Source organism: Mauremys reevesii, linkage group 4 (assembly GCF_016161935.1).
Source record: "Mauremys reevesii isolate NIE-2019 linkage group 4, ASM1616193v1, whole genome shotgun sequence".
NCBI classification, from domain to species: domain Eukaryota; kingdom Metazoa; phylum Chordata; order Testudines; family Geoemydidae; genus Mauremys; species Mauremys reevesii.
Window position 1 is genome coordinate 128,308,450 of NC_052626.1, and position 8,712 is coordinate 128,317,161.

An 8,712-nucleotide genomic window follows, 5' to 3' on the forward strand; every position below is an offset into this window, starting at 1 on the left:
TCTGCCATGTGGCTGCTCACCCCTGGGCACCAATCACCCCATCTAAATCTGCAGTGAAGACAGGCCCTCTGAGGCTGGGAGCGTCCTGCGCAGCAGAACCCTGCCCTTTCCACAGGCCACAAGGGGATTGCCTGTCTTTACTGACACAAGAGGAAGTTAATTGCAGCGAGGAGCTGACCAGCGGGCCCTAGCCAGGCTCATTATTATGACTCCGGGATGTGACGTACCAAAATTAATACCAGAGGTTCAGTTTCACCCCATGTAATGATCTCCTCATCAGAGCCTCCTACATCTCATCAGCCCACCTGCCTGTAATTATAGATTAATTTGACAGCCCATCCCTCCCTATCATATCTCCTCCCCACCTCGGGGAAAACAGGCGCACATCTGGTGGAAAGGTCAAGAGATAACTTTCATTCTCTTGCCACCGCGGAGTCAGCCGCACGCCACGGGCTGCGAAATAACTGCACTCCCAGCGAGTTATAAATTACAGCAGTAAAAGCCGGCTTCTTTCAGCCAATCTCACCTAAGCCAGTAAAGGAGACTATGAGCTTTTATGCTCAGACAGCTAGAGTGCCATTAGCTCTTTGTTACAGAAAGTCAGCATCCTGGAAAGGCGTCTGCAACGGGCTCATTCTATCTCCACCATCACAGTGCAGATGAAAAAGCATAATTCTTCTTTTGCTTTGTCTGAGGAAGGGTGTTGGGGAGGACTAATCTAATTTTTTCCCCTGTGAGGAACCGTCTAGTCCCTTTAGTGCTTGAGCAAACAAGATTGTGTCTTAAAGTCCCTTCTCTTTGTGATAACAGATTGTTCTGAAAGCTCCCAGAAAAGCAGCAAAGATAGATGCCCTGAATAGGGGTAGATACTAGATGCACCGAATAGGGATTAAGTTAATGGACAAATGTGTGAGATGCTGACCAAAAGTACCTCCTCTTGAATCACCAGGTCGACCTGATCTGGCTGCTTTGTGATGCTCCACTGGTGCAAAGCGCCATAAATCCAGCAGACATACCCCTCTGGCTGTATAGGCCATTTTCAGAGACAACCCCGCCTTCGGCTAGAGCAGGTAGACATTATTGCCAAATTTACTGAAGAGCTCAGGGCCCGATTTTCAAGCGCTGGGCACCCACTACTGGGGATGGATTTTCAAAAGACCTCAGCACCCAATGTGTGTACCCTCTTTGAAAATCTGGCCTGGTTTGTGAGTGCTATGCCCTATTGAAAATCCTGGCCTATCATTTTAGCCCCCGAGAGAGACAGAGACAATACAAATCAGAGGGACAGTTTGGCCAGCATCACTGGGGATTCCTTACTCCCAGCCTCCTCCCTGAATCTACAACATTTCTGCATGAGTTCTCCCCAAAAATCTGCGAGCCTTTCAGTGACACAGGTAAATAATTCAACTAGAGAGTTATCACCCCATGGAGGTGAGAGAGGGGGTCTCACTTCTCCCAGGGCTATCATCTCAGCCTGTCTCTGCAAGCTCCTATGATCAGGGCATCAGTCTACAGACCTGGGGAAAACCTTTAAACCTCCAATACTTGGGGTCTTCTGTGCCTGCTGTTTTCAGGCATCAGAGCGCATCTCAGACAGTAGCTTGTGGAGCGATAGCTGGTCTCTGATACTGAAATTAGATCACGCATGGAGCATGCTGGCTCTTCGGCATTCCTGAGCTTATGCCCAGCTGTTAAGCTGGCATTGGGTCTATTTACAAGGGGGTCTTTCAGTTGGGCATACGTGCCAATCCTGCCTGGGTCATGACAAGAAGCTACATCCATGCTCGTTGTACCAGCAATGGCTACCTTGCTTTGGAACCTATTTTTCTAATCTGCTCGAGTCCTGGGGATTCTCCACGGTGAAGACAGGCTGGTGTAGCCCTGTCAACCAAGCTGAGCCGCTAACGCTCCGTGTCAGAAAGCAGAGCAGGGGTTGTGGACTAATCCCAAGGGGCAACTTAATTGTCTGGGGAGGACCCGATAGAGTAGCCTGGTATTTACTTTGCATCAGGGGTGATGTGCTTGAGGCATGGGAGCTGAAGAGGCTGCTAAGGACCTTTCTGGTTCCCCTTTCCTCCCCTTGTATGAATGACAGGGCGGTGGCTCAGCCCTTGGGCTGTCCCAAGACCATCCCAGAATTAAGGAATTGCCACGGGAGCTTCTTTGTGAGCGCGCAGCATCAGGACAAGTTAGCCACGGAAAGGCTATGAGTACCCTACGGTTCAGCCAAAGCAAGTTTATTCTCCTAGGGCCCAGTCCTGCTCCTGTCCAAGCCAAGGGCGCAGAATCAGGAGCAGGCTCCTAAGGCAGTAGCTGACTTGCCAGCGTCTAGACTTGGATCTGCTCTTTAACGTCTCTCCAACTCCAGCCATAAACTTCCTGCGCCCCCCCACCCCCCTCTGCCAAAACCTCCCTGCTCTAGTCCAGCCTTGTCTGGGGGACATGAAATACACAAGCAGACACATTGCTCCTCCTCAAGTCGCCGCGCCCAGAATGGCTCCCGAGGACCCCGTGGGAGAAGAGCACCCTCCCAAGTGTCGCCTCTTACACAGCCCAGGCAGTGACTCCACTGTGACGTTACAGCCTATATGATTTTATAAAAATATGCTAATGAGTGAATATAATGTAACTGGAATATGCTTCATGCAAAAGGTCTCTTGTAAGGTATCATTACAAATCTTATAATCAGAGGCACAGGGGGGCGGGGGGGGCCAGCGGGGGGGCGCGCCGGGGGGGGCATCCTGGGAGGGGTGGATTTGCCTCCGCCCCTGCGGCAGCATGCCGGCGCGGGAGCGGGACCTGAGACCTGCGGGCCTGCCCGCCGTCATGTCGTCGCCGCCCTCCCCGCCTCGCTCCGCGCCCCGCAGGGCGCGGGGGCGCGGCAGGTCAGGTCTCATCGCGCCTCGTGACCTGCCGCATGCCGCAGGCGGCGGCAATGCGCGCGCCCCAGGATGCCGGCCGCCGGAAGGGAAGAGGGGACCCGGGGACTGGGAAGGCGGGGGCGCGCGCGCTCGCGCTGCTTGGGGCAGCCTACTTTGTAGAGCCGCCCCTGCTTATAATCTACTGAGTGTGATCATCCTATTTCTATAAATGTATCACTCTTGTATCTGAAACTAGAAATATGAAATATAAATCTAAGGGCCTATTGTAATTATGCAAAGTGTGGGCCATTAATGGTGGTTTGGAATCTTGATGACTCCCATTAACCAGGGCAATTGACTGGATGGCTCTGTTTGCAGGCAGCCTTCCTGAGTCAGGCTGGGAGGAATGAAGGCTTGGGGTCTTACAGTGACATGTGATCATGTCACCTGAACTGGAATCCATCTTTAACCTGGTGCTTTTCCATTGAGAAGGAGGGGCTGGGAACCCAGAGAGGGATAAAAGGATTCCCACCTTATGCAAAAGATATATAAAGGGGTGGAACAGAACAAAGGGACGAAAGGAGCCATAATGAAGAATCCCCTAGCTACCACCTGAGATGGAACAAGAGCTGTACCGGGGAAAGAACTGTGCCCAGGCCTGGAAGGTGTCCAGTCTGAGAAAAACCTTACTGAAGCATCTCTGAGGGTGAGATTATCTGTATTCAGTTTGCTTAGACATAGATTTGCACATTTTATTTTATTTTGCTTGGTGACTTACTTTGTTCTCTCTGTTACTACTTGGAACCACTTAAATCCTACTTTTTGTATTTAATAAAATCACTTTTTACTTATTAATTAACCCAGAGTATGTATTAATACCTGGGGGAGCAAAGAACTGTGTGTCTCTCTCTCAGTGTTATAGAGGGCCAACAATTTATGAGTTTACCCTGCATAAGCTTTATACAGGGTAAAACAGATTTATTTGGGTTTAGACCCCATTGGGAGTTGGGCATCTGAGTGTTAAAGACAGGAACACTTCTGTGAGCTGCTTTCAGGTAAACCTGTAGTTTTGGGGCAAGTAATTCAGACCCTGGGTCTTCGTTGGAGCAGATGGGAGGGTCTGGCTCAGCAAGACAGGGTGCTGGAGTCCTGAGCTGGCAGGGAAAACAGGAGCAGAGGTAGTCTTGACACATTAGTTGGCAGCTCCCAGAGGCTTTTGGGTAATACAGAGCAGGCTCCATCATATCTATCATTTAGTATCATTAACTAAACTGAAATTAATAGAAGTGCAGAGTCTAAACACTGTTGCGGATCTGACCCAGACTAAATGACTTGCCCAAGGTCCCATAGGAAGTTGGTGGCAGAAAAGCAAACTGGACCCTGATCTCCCAAGAGCCAGGCTAATGACTTTACCACCGCACCAGCCTTCCTCTCCACTACAGTAATTTGTACCCGCACAGGCAAAGCTATAGGAGATGCTTTTCCGGTCACCCGGGGAAGCAGGAAAAATGGCGTACGTGACATGGCATCAGAGTAACGAGACGATCGGATTCATCCCTTTCCATAGCAAGCACCACACTCAGAGAAGCTAGTTCTCACAACATATTTTTTTCATAAATCCCCTGCTCCAAGAGTTACACAAGACTCTCCGCTTTCATTTATTCATATGGTAAGTTCTAGCTCTCATGGTTGCAGGAAAAAAGGCTTGAAAACACAACCTGCATGCACTCAAAAGGCTCTAGCACCTGGAGGCAAAGCAGAAAGTCCCCAGATTTTAAAATCTGGTGGGTTTTAAAGCCAAGTTTTTAAGGGACCTGCTTGAAGATTCTTGAACGCTTGGGGTTGTCAATACTGCAGCCTTGTCAGGACACCAGGGCAGACTAGGTGCTCATCTAACTTTTGCTTGACCACCATCCATGCCAAGTGCCTCAGTGCTAGGTACTAAACCCCACGATGGGAAGAGGAAACAGCAGCCAGAAGAAGAAAAACATAAAACTTACCAGCTAAAAAAGCAGGAAATGTAGCAAGCAGCAGCCTCTAGAAAATGGCCCCTGAGGGCTGCAGCTGTGTCTCTGGGACACATTTAAAGGGCCAGCCCTAGAAAAGCCTGCTGAGAAAAAAGTTCCTTTCAGAAGGGATAGAGTTAGTAACAGCCTAGGAGCTGCTCTTTTGGAAAGGGGACAGAGGGAGTGCATTTCTTCCTGCCACTTAAGATGCATCCGCCACTCCTTACAATGCATTGAAATGTTTCACCTAAGGAGAGATCAGTCTGAGAGGTGAAACCAGTTGCAGTCATCCCCACAGATACCCGGTTTTGGTACTAATTCATGAGAAACATTTGCAGAAGACAGTGATGGTTCCTTCCCTGTCTCTGCTAGCTAAGCTATCCTGTGGCCAGGGAGAAAATTTAACAGGTAAAGCAGAGGCAATGAGATTAGCTGGGCAGAACTGCAAGGAATTTTCTACCTAGGAACACATGAAGGCAGAACACATTTGCACCACAAACTGCAGGTAGAGAGAAGTGGATGGTGGTGTGTGACAGAGAGGAAGGGAGGACTGCGGTATTGGGGGGGGGGGGTCTGTCCTTTAAGGACTGAGCTTCCCAGGCAGAGAGTCTGGCTGGGGTGCTTTGAAGCTTTTGTTATGCACAGCCAAACTTGGAACCAGACATAGAATAAAGCAGAGCTCTTGCAAGCACAGAGTGATAAATGAACATCACAGGCATGACTAAGTGAAAGGAGAACATCAAGAAAAACTTTCTTTGATGAGTGTGTGGGAATGGTCCCCCCAGAGGACGAGGAAATGGTAGGATGTCCCTTCGCTTGATTCACTTCAGACTAACACAACTGAAAATCACCCACAAATAGTTAAAGCGAAACTCAAGACACCTCCCAAAGAACCCCCATACCGGCTCCTAGCCATGAGAAGCTATAAGGAATCTTTGTGGGACTAGGAACTTTAGAGAACTCGAAAGGTCGAGGAGACACTCATGACAAAAGCGAGATTTTTTTTGTTTTCATGAGACAAATCTGCCCCTAGGAGCTTGCAATGTAGACAAAGGAAGATGTGTTAGCCCCATTTTACAGATGGGGAACTGACACAGAGGAAGGTGGAGTGAGATGCCCAAAGCCCCACAGGAAGTCTGGGGCAGAGCTGGGAACTGACCCTAAGCCAATATGTTAACTAAGTAAGCCTCACCCCCAGGAAGTAGGCATCATTAGCACCTATTTTACACACCAGGCAGAGAAGTGCAAGTGACCGGTCCAAGGCCACAGAGGGTATCAGTGACAGAGCCAGGCTGAGAACTCAGGGTGGGATACCTGGCATCCAAGCCCTAACCCCTGCCCACACCCGTCACCCATAAACCCCACTCTTCTTGGATGTCAGATATATTTATAATGCACGCTTTAACTGAAGAGACTTCATTTTTATGTTAGGCATATTGTCATGCCAGGTGATGTCCCTTTGCAGCTACGGTACCATATTAGACAAATACGTTGACGTTGATTGGATAGAAGCCTGTGAAATAGTCTGAAGTGGTAGCCTTTGCAAGGTCTCTGGGACAGCTAGCAGGGCTGATTACCTTAGCTGAATGGGCCACAGAGCACCAGAGGTAATTACTCAGGTACTTAAAAAGCCAAGTGTTCTAAGGGGACATCAGCCCCTTCTCATATTAAAACTATGCTAATAAGAACTAATTATGGGCACAAAGATCGTATTACCCTTGGCCCGCTCAAGGCTACAGCCGAGATTGGTCAGAGACTCTCTCTTGGCACCTTGCATTGCTGAATTAGGAGGTTCCTAGAATTGTATTTTGCGCATCCTTGGTACACACGATCCCTTTAACATTTGTCTGGTACGTGCTAACTGGATGTATGCCACAGCAACACAGGCTCAGGCGCAACGTGCTTGATTGAGGCATTTCTTTTACTCTTTAAAATGAGGTTTTTAACTATCTTTCCTTTGTTGGAACCCCTCTCGCTTTCTTATCACAGTTTGCATTCCTCCGCCTCCACATACAGGCCGCTTTGTTATTGTAGGGTTGTATGTTAACACTAGGATCCACACACTAGCTTATTAACATAGAGGGACTTGTGTAGAGGGCAGGCAGATTTCTTGCAGGATTCTGGGCATTTCATTTTGATATTATCAGGTTGCTCATGAATGTTAGGCTGTAGCCACTGCTCTAGTAATGTCGGGTTGTTCAACAGAAGAGAACAGTGTATACTGGTTTGTTCTCAGAGGTTTACTGTTGCGTGGTGGCCTCTGCACGCTGGTTAGTTATTGTAGGGTGGCTTGATATTGCTGCACCATGCACTCTGCTTTCTTCTTGCAGGGTCATTATGTGCACTCAGCTGCTGTCACTTAAGTGTTTCAATGTTTAAAATAAATCTCTGGTTTAGAAAAGAAAACAGCCCAAATTGTACAGACTGCTCTTGCAAACTGACAGGCAAGAGAAAAGGACATTCTACTACCCCTTCCCCCACCGACCCACCTTGCCTGTGTCCCTTTAAATGTGTGAGGCTGCAGCCATGCCAGCAGCCGAGCTGAGCAAGTCTCTCCATGCTGTGCCAGAACATAATCGAAATCTTATTCTCTCCCAGGGTGACAGTGAAATTCATTTCCCAGCCTTTACTTAACGTGGGGGGCGGCTCTAGGTTGCTTTAGTTATTAATAAAATGCAAGCCTGATGCACAGCGCTAAGCAAGATACATGTCTGGAGGGAGGGGGATGAGGAATGGATCCCCTCCTGCTTCGTGTAATCCTGCATTTCTAGGTTATCTAAACAGCGGCTGACACTGGTGTCCTGCCCCTGTGTGAACTGCAGCGGCTACTTCTCAGATTAAAGGGCTAATTTTATCTCGCTCAGAGCTGGGCTGAAAATACATGAATGATCCATGGCTCAGCCATCTGGGGACGGGGCGGGGGAAAAGAGTGGATGGAAAAATCCAGACTCAGCTGGAGGGGGGGGGGGGGAGTGCCAGGGCTAGGCTAGGTAGAGATGGCCCCTCGCTAGCTGGAGCTGGAAATCAAACTGAAAGGAAGTCACGCCTAAGAGCCAGGGGCAGGTTGTGCAAAAGCAAGAGCTGCCTGCTTTCTGGTCTTAAGTCACGCACACAGCAAACCAGCACCCACAAGTGGTGAGGCCCTGCATCTCTAACCCACTAGTAGGGACAGACAAGTTTTGGGGAGAATGGGGGGCGGGGGGTGGCTCTTGCCCTGTGACGCCTTTGTGCCAACTTGGGGGTGTAAAGGGGCAGCTGAGCAGCTGGAAGCCCCCCCCCCCCCAGCAGTGTACGGCAGGGGTCAGTGCCCTCCAGGCACGATGGGACCCTGCTGTAGGAGCCGTTGTTGCAGGGGGCATGCCAGGGCCTTCCAACTGCTCCCAGGTAGTGCAACAGCCCATGGGGGGCCAGTGCAGCTAGGGTGCAAGTTAAGGCAACCCTCAGAATGGCTCTAATCTGGGCCAGGGCCTGAACCGGCCCTGGGGAGCCCCACAATAGGGAAAAGTGCATTGCCTATGCCCCTGGCCTATCTCCCAGGCTCAGCACCTACTGGAAGCGAAGAGAGGCAGCAGTCAGCTCTGGCTTTGATCTTCTCTCCAGAAGAAAATTCCAGACCTGCAACTCCCCACCAGTGGCTGCTGCATTAGCAGCAGCAACAGCGGAAGCACTATCCTACATTGCCACTTCCACCGCCAGAGCTGCACCGGGAGTGAATCACAGGCCCCAATGTGTTAGGAGAGGCACAGCCCCTTTGTCACTGGTTCTTGCTTAAAGCGCTTGGTACAGCAGGAAACATCAGATTCCTCAGGCTGTCTGCAGCAAGAGCGTTCTTTGCATAGGGAGTT

General features: G+C 49.8%; 1 protein-coding gene across 1 annotated transcript in view; it reads right to left on the reverse strand.

Moving 5' to 3' along the window:
* IP6K3 (inositol hexakisphosphate kinase 3) overlaps nucleotides 1-4,918 on the reverse strand; it is a 43,847-nt gene extending 38,929 nt beyond the window's left edge. The window contains exon 1 of the mRNA XM_039538970.1: nucleotides 4,862-4,918. The gene's annotated coding sequence lies outside the window, so the exon portion shown is untranslated. The remainder of the gene's footprint in view (nucleotides 1-4,861) is intronic.
* Nucleotides 4,919-8,712: the final 3,794 nt, after the last annotated feature.